This window comes from Copadichromis virginalis, linkage group LG17 (genome assembly GCF_057382275.1).
Source record: "Copadichromis virginalis isolate Kocher_CV1m ecotype Utaka linkage group LG17, C_Virginalis_male_GT1.1, whole genome shotgun sequence".
In the NCBI taxonomy this organism is placed as follows: Eukaryota; Metazoa; Chordata; class Actinopteri; order Cichliformes; family Cichlidae; genus Copadichromis; species Copadichromis virginalis.
This window is the reverse complement of record NC_140634.1, coordinates 36843823-36858812: the sequence shown is the minus strand read 5'-3', so window position 1 is coordinate 36858812 and position 14990 is coordinate 36843823. Positions and strand designations below refer to the sequence as shown.

The 14990-nt window shown below is 40.4% G+C and overlaps 1 protein-coding gene across 1 annotated transcript in view; it reads left to right on the top strand.

The window, feature by feature from the left end:
• slc2a13a (solute carrier family 2 member 13a) overlaps positions 1-14990 on the top strand; it is a 102797-nt gene that overhangs the window by 68376 nt on the left and 19431 nt on the right. The gene's annotated exons all lie outside the window — the stretch shown is intronic.

The window sequence follows — 14990 nt, the reverse complement described above, 5'->3', positions numbered from 1 at the left end:
CCAGAGACAGATCAGAATGCAAGTTGGCACAGGTTATAGTTATTTTCATCTGGAGTCAGGCTGAAAGAGAGCAGATCTGATGAAATCGCCAAAGTACAGCCCAAATCAGAAGAAGCAACATGTTTAAGAGAAAGAGTCCAACGCAGCAGACGCACAAATAACAACAGTTGTCTTGTGACATAGCAAATGAATCGAATCCGTGGGCCTCTTTCCCATCCGTCCCAGATGTGTTCACTCCAGATGTACGTGTGGATAAGCCAATAATAAATCACTCGGTTGGTGTGTGTGTTTGTGTTTTTCGTATCCAAGATATTGAACTCGAGTATGTGAATTTAAAACTGTATAATCAAAAGCAAGTTGTTATTTTAGGGCCTGTCTTTGTGATGTCTCTGTAGTGTTTCAAAACCACATAAGAGTAAGCCATGGTTATAATATCAGCCAGAATCCATCTATTTTGTTGTCTCCTTATACAGCTCAGAGTCATGGGGGGTTACCAGCTATCCAGCTGCCATGATAGTTCAATTCAATTTTATTTATATAGTTCCAAAACTGTTGCCTCAAGGCACTTCATACTGTAAGAGAAAGGCCCGACATTAATGCAGGTTACACCCTCAACATGTTTCCAGTCCTTCACAGAGAGACAGACGACTGCATAGTCGCACTTCCAGAGATCATTTACAATCAGCAGTTAACCTAACATGCATGGCAATGTCCTTTTCCAGCAGGAGGTCCACCCAGGAACCTCCTTCCAAACTAAAATACTAATCAAAATGCAGCCATTGGACACTGTAAAGGTATAATTAAATTAACAGTCAGTTTTAAGGCCACTCTTTTTACACCAGACTGAAAAAATATTTCCTGTGTTATAAAATTAGCCAATCAGACTGATTGTGTCATTTTTCAAATTTTTCCAAAAAGTAGACCAATCAGATCGCTGCATGTGGCAACAAGTGCGCTTGTAGCTCAAACACAGTCAAAACATCAGGACCAGCTCATTGTCGCTTAATGTCAACTTTTTTTCACCGCGCGTTTTTGAGGGCGAATTTTTCACAAAAACATAACACTTTAAGTGTGTGTTTACGTTGCATGACGAGAAAAAGAATTAAGAAATTTTACATTTGCTGTACAAGGAAAAAGGATCAGATGCCAGTGACGGCCTACTCAAAAGGAAATCACAAAAACAAAAGGAGAAGAGATGTTGCAGTGGTTGATTTGTTGGTATAAGCTTGAAAGTTCATAATACTCATTGTGCTCGACATTTTAGGTTCACAATTATAGATAATACCAGCTAATTTCTACAGCTATGGAAGCTAGGCGTTTGTCCTTTTTTGCAAAATAAAGGGTAACTGAATAATTCAATTGTAAATAACTAGACCAGCCTTTTTAATTGCTGTAGTATGTCATTATAGAGGTGCCACCTGCCCACTTTTTTAACCACTTATAAAGTCAGTATAAAGTGGACCAGTGTACATATTTTGAAAGGTAAAGGATCTGGGTTTAGAAGACACTGTTTAACCCAATTTGGGTGTTAAGTGTCTTGTCAAAGGACATTTTGGCACATAAACAATAGGAAGGATGAAGCAGGGGAGTCATGAGCCATGTATCACAGGTGAACACCCAAATAAAGAAACAGCAAGGTCTATTTGATCTACAGATTGGTGTTACAATTCAAAACAGGCCTAGGGGTTAAAAATGAAAAGTCCATGCACTGATTGCAAAAATGGTATTAATTTTATTAATTTTATTAATTAGTACATTTGTTAGGGTTTCAGAACATGTAGTGAGAACTGAATCCTGATGATGACGTTCACAGTTGTAACCTGAGAACTCACACACTGGGCTGACAGAGGAAAATGTGAATCTGGATGATTGATATTAGGTGATAGAAACAATCTGCCTGCTCGCTGAAACTGAGGTGAATAATAAAAAACTCAGAGGGTTGCTGGATGAGGCGAGGACAGACTACAGAACATAGAGAACAAAACGAAAGGGGGAGAACACAGCTGTTACCATGACAATACTCACCCTTCAGTGATGAATATAATGTAAAGATATGAATGATTAAAAACTATATTTGATCATCTTCCACCATACGGAGCATGGGCTACTTTAACCACAGAATGTGCACTGTGTGTTGAGTTATTGCTGACGCCTCCCGTCACTCGTCATGTGTGCTGTATGCTTTGCTAAGCTCCCTGTCTACTGCCTCTTTTGTCTACCTCCAGTGAAGCTGCCAGGCTAGCCCCATTAGCCGGTGAGACATAAAGAAGGTCTGAGGAGCCAGTAAATCAGCCAGGCTTAGAAACAAGCTCCTCTCCCTGTCCCCAGCTGCTTTTTCTGATTAAACCACCAGGCTGGCACAGGCGAAGAAGGAAAAGGGCAATGAGACAATCTGGCAGACAGGCAAAAAAAAAAAAAATCCAGACCAAACTAGAAAAGCACATATTGGCTGCCAGTTCTAACAGTCCTCTCTCTCTCAAGTTAGGAACTTGACAGGAACGGATTGACAGTGTTCACTTTTTTCCTCCCTCTCTCCAAGTCACATATGTTCACACAGAGGGTACATTTGAGACCCTATTAGCACATTTTCCCACAGAAAGCCTCCCTCCTCCCGTCAGCCTTGGAGTAAAATATCTAACAAAAAAAGTGAGCTCTTCTGGTCTTTATCAGAGGAATTCAGGCGAAAGATTGACTGAGATTGTAACTGACCAGCCAGTTCAACCAATAACATCTTGATGAAGTGACAAAGTTGCGTTTCTCACTTCATCAAACTGACAGTTAACACGTTTCCCTCTGATTTGCCCTTTCATATCTAACATACTTATGGAGATCAGTGCTGCGTTAGGGGATATCTGTAATTATAAACCCCAGCCTGTCAAATACAGTTACAAACCTCACACGATCTAAATATTTTTTTTTCTTTTCAGTCCAACTTCACAAAGGAGCAGTGGTTAACAGCACCTAAGTCTCTCAGAGATTCTGGTTAAATGAGAGCTTGAGATCTAGTCTAAGCATCGCCTTTGCACCATTTATTCCTGTGCGGTCTGTGTTGGCATGTGGTTGCATTTCGTCACATTTCTGATTATGTTTCAGAAAGGTGTAGCTTGAACAGAGAAGTATAAATCCGCCTTTACACCTGCTCACACACTAAACTTGGTGCATATTAGTATCACTTGCCTGAATGCTAATTTGTGCTCTGTTCTGTGTAATGTCCATTTATGCAAGCAAACGTACTTGAGCTTCATCCACAATCCCAGTAGGTGAATTTTTATCATGCTCAGCTGTTTGTGTTGCAATAACATTTCAGGAGTCTGTGAGATCAAACTGTATACAGGTGTTGAAGCTCTATCTGGCAGGTGAGGATTTTTCTATTTGTGCTAGCAAGGCAGTGATCAGCTAACCTCTGCCGCTGTTCTATTACTACTTTATGTGTATTTAGCCAGCTGTACTCTACAGTATATAAATAGATGTTATGTGAGCTATCGTGACTACTTTCCAGTATGAAGCTATTATAAAATGAAGGAATACAGCAAGTAATACTTTATATTAATATTTTTTTATTTTCTTCTCCTGCCCTATTTTCTTTGGTCATCAAATTACTTACTACTTTATCTTTATTTACTTATGCGTGCATTAATGCAAAACGGTAATAAGAAAGGAAAACGGATGTGTGTAGAGTGCCCAGGCAGGACCGTGGGGTTATATTACTGGCTGATTTGTTTAGCATGTGTCTCCATGGCATCAGCTTCCTATCAAATCTAATTCTTTATTGAAAGTGCCTTAACGTTCTCCCAGATTGTCCCTGCCCACTTCAGCCCCATTAGCTGTTAATTTAGCACTCCATTCTCTTCATGCATGGTCACTTAAAAAAAAGCCTATTGCTTAAAATTAGGAAAAATGCGCAAGTGTATTTTTAACGGAAAGGTGCAGGGAAAAAAGTTTGCACATATAATATGCATACATGGAGATACTGATTATATGGTACGTACACCAGCTCAGTGGGTAGCCTGCTAAGGTACTGATTTTTGCTGAATGACCATCAGCTGCTCTTAATCCAGTTTGTTGATCACTATAATGACTTGTAAAGCCTAGTTTGCACAATAAAATCATTATAATTTATGATGGCATGACTTTTATTTCAATAATGGGCAGTAAGCTTATGTAGCTTTGTTAACCTAGCTATATCTGCTTTTTATTTATTTATGTATTAAAAATTAAAAGTCCACCGTTGTGTTAGTGGCTCGGCGAGGGTGTCCTTGGTTACAGTACCAACAGCATCGTGAAAACAACATAATCTTTAGAGTTATATTCACTGTTTGACATTTTAGCTTCACAATTATAGATAATTGTAGTGGAACACCGACTTACGAAATTAATTCGTTCCCGAGGGTCTTTCGTAATTCGTAATTCGCGTTTTGAGTGAGGCGATGCTAAACGATAGGCTATAGGCTAATTGCTAACTAGAACAACAATACCTCGTTCAAGTGGAACAGCGAAGCACAAGTACGGAAGCCAAGGGGTTGTCACATGATTCGGAAGGCATTGTTGGCATTGTAGGCTCAGCCAATCAGAGCCAGCGGATTTCGTTACTCGGGCATTTTGCCGTAACACGGGCAAAAATATTGCTGTTCAGTGCCTTCGTAACTTGAATTTTTCATGAAACGGGGTATCCGTAAGTCGGAGTTCCACTGTACTAGCTAATTGCTACAGCTATGGAAGCTAGGTGTTTGCCCAATCCATAGAAAGCTAACCTAAGCCATAACTAAAGATCTACCGAGCTTCTGTTGCGCAAGATTTAAGACATCAATAGTGCTGAAACTGCAGAAGTATCAGTAGTGGTTTAGGGTTTGTTTGCAGAAGATCAAATAATTTTTTTTTGTTACTTCAAATAGATTAAAAGGCCTACAGAGAACTAAAACTGGCCATGAGTATGCGTAATGGCCGTGGACATGGTCCCATACGTGCCATTATTATTTTACAGCAGCTTGATTTAAATTCATGTGTCAGGTACTCTCCCTGAGCTCTCTTGGTGTTACATGAATAACCTCCTTGCTTTCACTCATTCACACACACACACGCGCACACAAACATTCAAAAACTGTCAGAGAAACCTGTGTGATGAAAAATGTATTTATCAAGAATGCATCACTCAGGAAAAAAAGAAGCTGGATGGATGGCTGTGTGGATCACATCAGTAACATGCATCCTGCAGGAGATTTTCTTTTTTTATGGATCTCCCTTCCCATCTCTGTTGTTTAGCTATAAATGCAGAACAATGTGGTACAGCAATTGGTCAAATTAGATATCATCTTTATGCATTAGCTGATGGATCATTTCGAATGTAATCTTGCACGTAAAGGTCACTGTGTACTGGTGGGAAATGTGTGTGTGCATCCTGTGAGTGGTGAACGAACTATCTTAAAAGACAGGAAGATCTTCCAACTGGGCTGGAGAGTAGAGTAAAAGCAGAGAAGAGGAAAGCAGAGGGCAGAGGGAGATCTGACATTGATGGTGATGAGGTGGAGGAAGGGCCACGGAGGGGGATCAAGGCAGATGACAGGAGAGGAAGTGTAAGATTTATGAAGGAAGACAGAGAAAGGGGACAAGAAATATTGAGCTGTGGATGAAAAGACCCGTGTTCTTTTATTCTCTTTGTTTCTTTGCTGCTTTTTGCAACAATCATGCAGAGAGGGTTTTTTTGTTCTTCGCTCCAAGTTTCTCAAAAAGTAGCATCAAGGACTTCTAACCAAGTACAACCAATGCTTTAGACTGCACACTTACCAAAATAGTGGTTTGATCCAGAAGTTGAAGCAATTATGTGCAAAAAAAGAGATGCTTTTCAGGGTATTAATGACCAGTGGAATGTGCATACTTTATCATGCAAACACTGCAAACATTTCCTGAAATCGTTCACGTGGCATGTTACCTTTTCTGCTTTTATTTTCTCCTGCTTGCACTTTGTAAGGTCTCTCATGGTGTGAACTTTGATCTTTTCCAGAAGATGAGAAAATAAGTCTCAGAAAGTCCAGAAGTGACATTTTATTCCCAACACCTTGGCCAAATTTCCTTCAACCAGCACTATAATAATGGTTAATTATCACCACAAGTAGAACAAACTACTAAAACTAAGTGCTTTGTGAAATATATGAATTTAGGTAAAGGGGGCAAGACAATCTAGCTTGGCATAGAAACTAGAGATTTATACCAGAATACAATGGCAGTTGGTATCCAGTATATGCAACAGACTTCGATTCTATTTGTCAGAATTTAAATTGCCAAGTACGCTGATGACAAATTGATAACACAGCAATTAATAATACAGTACAAGCTCTGCAGTCTCAGTGAGCTTGATAAATTCTCGATCTGCCAGATGTTGTAGTTCAGCGGTCCCCAACCTTTTTTGCGCTACAGACCGGTTTAATGTCAGACAATATTTTCACAGACCAGCCTTTAAGGTGTCGCGCATGAATACAACAAAATAAAATGATACAACCAAGACAATATTTGTAAATATAATAATAAAGGCGAATTCACTGTGTAATTGTGTAACTTTATTAGCAGCATCCAGCAATGATATCCAGCAAGCCACCCAGGTAAACATGAAATTGGAAGACCTTAGGCTAGTTAGCTAACAGTGGCAAAATTGTCCAAATAAGAGCAAGGGAAGTGCCCACTATTAATTGGTGGCAGATGGAGTTTTTCTCTGGGACAGATGAAAGATAAAAATGCTAAAAAGAAAAAGCCACTTAATATAATTGGCCAACTGTTAATAGACATCTTACCCAAGTACTCTTTGCGTGGTAAACTCACTTCCTCACTTCCCACTACCCAGGTGCTGTTAATAATGTATATGTATGGTAGTTTTCTGTGGTTCTCATCTTAAAAACAACCTTCTCTAATGCTATGACATCCTAATAATATAAGATATCAGAGATACATCTTTGCCAACATGCAGTGCAAATCACTACAATTTTATTTACCTCATGGAACAACCACATATGTATTGAGAAAACCAGCATTGTGGTATTAAATTTAGCTACTATATGAATGCACATAATCTCAGTGTGCTTTGTCATGTTGCCAAGTACTCATTTTGTTGTTGCAACATGCCAGTTGGCCCTCGCAGATGGTCCCACAGATAAATGTCATGTTGGAAATGTCACAAAAAACAGTTTTACGTGGTCACTCTGCTGGCGGGCCGGCGAGGAGCTGGCAGAGCTTGCACTAATCTGCGTGTGTTTTGTGTGCATGCAATCCAAGAAGCTAGACCAAAAAATAAATAAATAAAAAATACTGGGTTGTTTTTGCCTGTGTGTGTGTGTTTTCAAGCATTCATAAGCAACCTAATCGTGCCAACATCTTCTGTCTCCCACCGAGACACAGCCAGACCTTTTTAATGACAAATATTCTAATTTAGCTTCTAATCAAATGCATACAGAAACGCATCACACTCGCATGCTCCTCACAGCAGGATGTCATGTGTGAAGCTGTCTTATTAAGTAGCTGGATTGGTGTTTACTACACATGACAACAAATACAACCAGTGGAACATAGTGCAACGTGATCACTATTTGCAGTTATTTGTGTGCTAGTTTTGATACGTGACATAGGTCAAGTAATTAAAAATAAACTATGTTCAATTAGCTAAAATATTTCCAGTGGCTAACACTATAGAAATGTGTTAACTAATTTATTATCACTAACACTGTACCTTGGAATAATGTTAATAGGCTACTTGCAACCATCCTAACACTTGAGTCTGTGACCTGTCTACAAAATATAATGTTAAAAATTTAAATAAATCATCTGCCCAATAATGTCTTTGTTGTTGTTACATTTTTTTGTTTGTTTTTGCACTCTGGTATTAAATTGAGTATTAAGAGTCATGTAATTTTTCTGGTATTGGTACTAACTACTCAACCTGTGGTATCCTGGTATCATGACATTCCTAGAACAAGCAAAAATTTCAGAAAAATCTGCATTTTTAAGATTAAATATACAAATTAGCAATATACAATGTGTCAAATTTGCAAGAAACAGCTCTTTCCACTTATAATACTACTTTCCCCCCCATAAATCTGTACTTTTTGTCTTATAAATTTGCCATTTTGGGTGGAAGTTTTCAGTTTTTTTAATGTTTCAGAGACTTTTTGACCCTATTCATCATCTACAGTGGGGCAAAAAAGTATTTAGTCAGCCACCGATTGTGCAAGTTCCCCCACTTAAAATGATGACAGAGGTCAGTAATTTGCACCAGAGGTACACTTCAACTGTGAGAGACAGAATGTGAAAGAAAAAAAATCCATGAATTCACATGGTAGGATTTGTAAAGAATTTATACGTAAATCAGGGTGGAAAATAAGTATTTGGTCACCTCAAACAAGGAAAATCTCTGGCTCTCACAGACCTGTAACGTCTTCTGTAAGAAGCTTTTCTGTCCCCCACTCGTTACCTGTATGAATGGCACCTGTTTTAACTCATCATCTGTATAAAAGACACCTGTCCACAGCCTCAAACAGTCAGACTCCAAACTCCGCCATGGCCAAGACCAAAGAGCTTTCGAAGGACACCAGGAAAAGTATTGTAGACCTGCACCAGACTGGGAAGAGTGAATCTACAATAGGCAAGCAGCTTGGTGTGAAAAAATCAACTGTGGGAGCAATCATCAGAAAATGGAAGACATACAAGACCACTGATAATCTCCCTCGATCTGGGGCTCCACGCAAGATCTCATCCCGTGGGGTCAAAATGATCATGAGAACGGTGAGCAAAGATCCCAGAACCACACGGGGGGACCTGGTGAATGACCTGCAGAGAGCTGGGACCAAAGTAACAAAGGTCACCATCAGTAACACACTACAACGGCAGGGAATCAAATCCTGCAGTGCCAGACGTGTTCCGCTGCTGAAGCCAGTGCATGTCCAGGCCCGTCTGAAGTTTGCCAGAGAGCACATGGATGATACAGCAGAGGATTGGGAGAATGTCATGTGGTCAGATGAAACCAAAGTAGAACCTTTTGGTATAAACTCAACTCGTCGTGTTTGGAGGAAGAAGAATACTGAGTTGCATCCCAAGAACACCATACCTACTGTGAAGCATGGGGGTGGAAACATCATGCTATGGGGCTGTTTTTCTGCCAAGGGGACAGGATGACTGATCCGTGTTAAGGACAGAATGAATGGGGCCATGTATCGTGAGATTTTGAGCCAAAACCTCCTTCCATCAGTGAGAACTTTGAAGATGAAACGAGGCTGGGTCTTCCAACATGACAATGATCCAAAACACACCGCCCGGGCAACAAAGGAGTGGCTCCGTAAGAAGCATTTGAAAGTCCTGGAGTGGCCTAGCCAGTCTCCAGACCTCAACCCCATAGAAAATCTGTGGCGGGAGTTGAAAGTCCGTGTTGCTCGGCGACAGCCCCAAAACATCACTGCTCTCGAGAAGATCTGCATGGAGGAATGGGCCAAAATACCAGCTACTGTGTGTGCAAACCTGGTAAAGACCTATAGTAAACGTTTGACCGCTGTTATTGCCAACAAAGGTTATGTTACAAAGTATTGAGTTGTATTTTTGTTATTGACCAAATACTTATTTTCCACCCTGATTTATGAATAAATTCTTTACAAATCCTACCATGTGGATTCATGGATTTTTTTTTTCACATTCTGTCTCTCACAGTTGAAGTGTACCTCTGGTGCAAATTACTGACCTCTGTCATCACTTTAAGTGGGGGAACTTGCACAATCGGTGGCTGACTAAATACTTTTTTGCCCCACTGTAGCTCATTACACCTCTGATTTTTTTTCCCAATAGAGCTATTCTGTTACCTGCGCTTGCAAAAATAAACACAAAGATAATGGCACAGCAACATTCAGAACATCCCAAACTATTCTTTTTCAGAGACTTTGGTAATTTTGCTACTTGTTGCATAGATAGCATGCCAGCTACTGAAGTGAGCTTAGTCCTTGCATCCCAGCTAGCCACATACATGGTAGCTTAGTTACAAAAGCTTCTCAAACTCTTGTCTATTATATTTATAAGATTTACAGGTGTAATTTGTTCTAAAAATGTTCCATCCATCCATCTTCATCCGCTTTATCCGGGGCCAGGTCGCGGGGGCAGCAGCCTAAGCAGAGAAGCCCAGACCTCGCTCTCCCCAGCCACCTCCTCCAGCTTATCCGGGGGAACACCATGGCGTTCCCAGGCCAGCCGAGAGATATAATCTCCCCAGTGTGTCCTGGGTCTGCCCCGGGGCCTCCTCCCAGTGGGACATGCCCGGAACACCAACCCCAGGAGGCGCCCAGGAGGCATCCTTGTCAGATGCCCGAACCACCTCAGCTGGCTCCTTTCGATGTGGAGGAGCAGCGGCTCTACTCTGAGCCCCTCCCGGATGGCTGAACTTCTCACCCTAGAACCCTAAAAATGTTCTATACTTAATTTAACAAACAGTGTAGAAGAACTGTCTGTAAAAAAAAAAGTTGTTATAAAAGTCTTTTAGCTCATCCCGTTCGCTAACATTGGTGCAGTTGTCTGCTGCCTCTTAGCTCTCCTCCGGATATTCATCCCTCTATATATTTTAACTTCAGATGAGAATGGTATAAAAAGGAGGACATAGATGGCCATCTATGTCCACTGTGAGCGAGCATCTTTGAACACCAACTGTCTGACATCTATAATACAGTTTTGAGTCCCTCCCCAGACGCCTGAACGCCCACTCACATCCTGGGCCATCCGACCTGAGGAATTCGCATGATAAGGTGGGGCCAGGTTTCACAATGAGCTCACCCGAAACTCTGGCTGATTGGGACCCACACCCATTTTCACACCTTGGCTCAGGCGATTAGAGGATCATCAGGGGGTCCTTTTGTCCCTCTGTGGGGGGTTACTCCCACTAGGTTTAAATCTGGGACTCTCCACCATTTGACCTTAGAACTGAAGAAGTTTCTCGGATGAGAGGTGAAACGTCTTCAAGCAACTTAAAGAAGTACAGATGCTTTTCTTTGCAAGCTCCTTTGACAAGCTACAAAGTCTTTCTCCATTCAGCAATTAACATCTCTCCAGTCACCCAAAGGTCAGTACTGTCAAAACACTGTTGAACAGCACAAAGCAGCAATTTCAACAACATGATAAGCTAAAACTTGTGTTACTGTGAACTACTGTTTTTCGCTAGTGTTGGCTACTTATCACTTCCATTTCTGTAGAGCTTTTGCCTTCTTTTTTACAGCCAACCAAATTAACTAAACATTAACTTCCCTATGTGTTAAATGGACCCCTATATTTACCATTACTTCTGAATGACTGGGCCATATTAATTTAATGTCATTAATTTATTGATTGATTTAGGAGTTTTGTATTTTCTACTACTTGAGGAGTGGGGAAACAGGAGAGTGCAAAGTGTGTTTGATTCTGTGATAGTGGCAGACATCTGCAGATGTTACACTTGGTGCTTTGTGAATGCGGATTTGTGTGAACGTGTATGTGTGTTTACAGAGTTGCCAATCAGAACATCAAGTGTGAGGTTTACCTATTTGGGCTGAGCCTTTTTTTTGTTCCGGAGCGTAAATGTAATGCAGTTCTGCGTTCATATGCATTCATTTGAAAAATAGGCCAGTTCCCAAGAGAGTCACTGTCTCCCTGTTTCTGTCTGTCTCTCTTTCATGCACTCCCTCCCGATATATGTCTCTCTTTCTCTCTCCCCATATCTTTTCTTATCTGTCCAATAGTTCTTGTTTTCACACCCACGTCCCTCATTTTCTATTTTCTCCGTCCATTCAGTCTTTTTCTCACCTTTCAGTCTTTTTCTCACTTACTTCCTGCTTTCTCTCTCTCTCTCTCTCTCTCTCTCTCTCCCTATACATGCCTCCTGCTGTTTCTCTGCTCTGACACCTTGTCTGTTACACTCTTACTCAGTGAATCGGTCACTCAGTCACGTGCAAACACTTGCTCGTACATGCGCACCCACACACTCACTGCATTCCCACTCACACACACTTAACACTTGTTTGCTCGCTTCATCTCATAATTTCACTGCTGCCTTATAGCTGATCCTTCAGCTGCCTCTAAATCCATACTATTAGGTTACATAATTAGATCAGTGCTCTGTCAATAAGTAGCACTCTGTTAGAGCTTCCTTGAATATTGGAGAACCCTTCTCTCTACTCTTCTCTCACACCCCAACGCACATGTTTACTTTTCTAGCCTATATATACAGGTAATAAAGCAATATGTAACTACTTGTATTTGAATACAGGTAGTTATATGTCTGTCTTCAAACTAAATAAAAGATAAAATGCCTTCTTACAGGGTCTGTTTGGCAGTTTAATTAGACGTTTAAGTGTTGTCTTGTCTGATTTACATTCAGTTACATCAGCTGTATGAACATAAAAGTTTTAGGGTTGCCAGTTTTGATGGAAGGGAGGACATTTTTGCTTGTATATTCTGATATGCATCATACATAAGCTATAATTATGCTTAGATTAAAATTAACCAAGTGATGAATAACAAAGTAACAAAAAACTTGTTACTTGTTGCCCAGCTATAAGGTTTTTATTTTTCTACACAGACAGTGTGAAAGATGGATAGAAGGAAGGATGTGGCTGTAAAACACTCCCTCATTGGCAAACGTCTTGTGACAACAGATAATCCTTCATTTTAAAACATGGCATAACCAAGATCTATAAACCCAACTTAATTCTTTATTCAGTATGACCCAACACGAGTGTCTGGCCTCATAAGCCCATTAGGAAAGTGTTTACCCATAAACCTCTGGGGGACCAGAAGGCTTTTTGGAACCACAGCTATCGCCACCTGGTGGTCTTCAGATAGAATGCAGGTTTGTAGGCGCTTCTACAGAAAAGGCTGCAACCAACTGTAGACTCTGCAAAACTATAGACTGTAAATAAAACTCTTTTAGGAGCCATAAGCTAATGCTAGTGTTAGCTAGCTATTAGATTTTTTTTCCTTTAGTTGTTTTTTTGTTTTGTTTTTTCCTTTTGTTGTTGTTTATTGGGGGGGGGGGGGGGGGGTTCTTGCATGCAAGCAAGTCTGCATAGGTTGTTTGCCCATAATCCTATATTCTACCAAATATGTACAAAACATTTTAGTTAGCAAGACACATCCATGAATCACCCATGAAACGCTGAAATGCATCTTTAATTATCCAAACACTGAAGACAACCCTGCTGACACATAATGTTTTACTTTAGATAAGTTATAAAAAAGTGCCACTAACAAGGTTTTGTGTTAGCAAGTAAACATGCTTATTTCTGCTGTTTAGTATTTCAACATTGAGGCGGGGGAGCATTAGAGCTAGACAACCTCAAGGTACACAGTAAGGAGCTGCAGTTTGTGTTTTCACTATGTCACCAAGAATGACTGCTTTTCTGTGCAGCTTGCTTATTTGATAAAACACTGTTTGTTTTTACTATAATATAATATTTTTTTAAAGACAAAATGGCTTATGCCAGGGATGGGCCACAAAAGGAACTGTAGCTTATTGTTTATTGTTGTGGCCTTCCACAACAGTCCCAGTTTCTTATGGTGGCCATTTGAGAAAATCAACTGTCCATCCCTTGCCCATGCTCTCAACGTCAGGAGCAAACTGCACAATTAATTAAACTCTATAATTCTCTGGAACATACGCATGTCTTCAAAACTTTTGGGATATTTTGTAGAAATGTATAACTGACTTGTACTTAATAGGCTTAAACACTAAAAGCTACCAGCATGGCACTTTAAGAAGACCTCCAAGAGAATCCTGTAAGGTGACAGTAAATGTCAAGCATGAGTAAGAGGTGTCCTCTCATCACCACCCATGTCAAATGTGCCAGGATCAGTAGGGAGCCATCGAATTCAAGAGTGAGACAGTTTTTGTCTGTTGTTTTAAAAAAAGAAACACTTGTATTCGTTTTAAAAAGGAGTGTTAATCCATGTTTCCATTTTCAGACAGGTCAGGGCCAGATCACACCTTCTGCTATGTGCTTTACGCCAACACTTCACACCACAGCAGGGTCAGACTGGGCCTGAAAATACTGTTTTGTTTTGCTGTTTTACCCAGACCAACCAGCCACAACCACACCACAGATATTCCACCATGCCCACCTCATCAACACGTATACAAACACACCACCCCTTAGCACACTTACAGACATAATGCATGGATACTCTAGGCCATGGTAACACTACATACATCTATTTTAGGAGCGAGGGAAATGTTTGAAACCAGCAGCTGTAATGCATTATTTACAGTATTTGGACACAGGGAATCAATCATAAAATCATTCCCATTCTTTAGTTGCACGAAAAAAAGACTAATAATGTTTAATGAAGCTAAAAAAAAAAGGAAACCACTGCACCTAACCACTGCACTGCCCTCGTGTTGCAAAAACACTGAGGGCCTGGAAACAGAAAATTCTCTTAGCAGATCTTACTAATTAAAAGTTTCCTACTGTAGCTTTTTCCAGCGCCACTTTTTGTGCTTTGCTTCTAAACTGTGTCTTTAATTGAGAGACTTTTATGGCACAGAATGGCTGCATAGTTTCGAAAGTTTGCAGATGATGTAATAATTACAGGACAGTAAAAGATGGGGTCCTGACTCTCCTGTGACTACGCTATAGCCTGTTTCCACTAGCTCAGCTCTTACAGGTGCTTTGAAGTTTTTCTCTCAAAGACTGCTCTGATTGTTAACAGAAATGAAAGCACAGAGATTTTATGAAACAGCCCTCTGAAATTACCTCAGACTGCTGTTTCATTCAAACCCTACATGGAGTCTTTCCTGTCGCTCTGTGATGTGTGCTAATAGCCGACAACTAGTGGGTGTTTTAGACTGAGAGGTGTCACTTTGTATGAGAAGTGACACCTGAAACCCTTCAGGTTTGTAGCGCTACAGAAAAGCTATGAGAAGTACACTGAAAAAAATGCAATAGGGTGGTTGTTGAATCTGCATAGAATTACTTCATATATCCAGCATGACTAATTTAAATTTCACATCT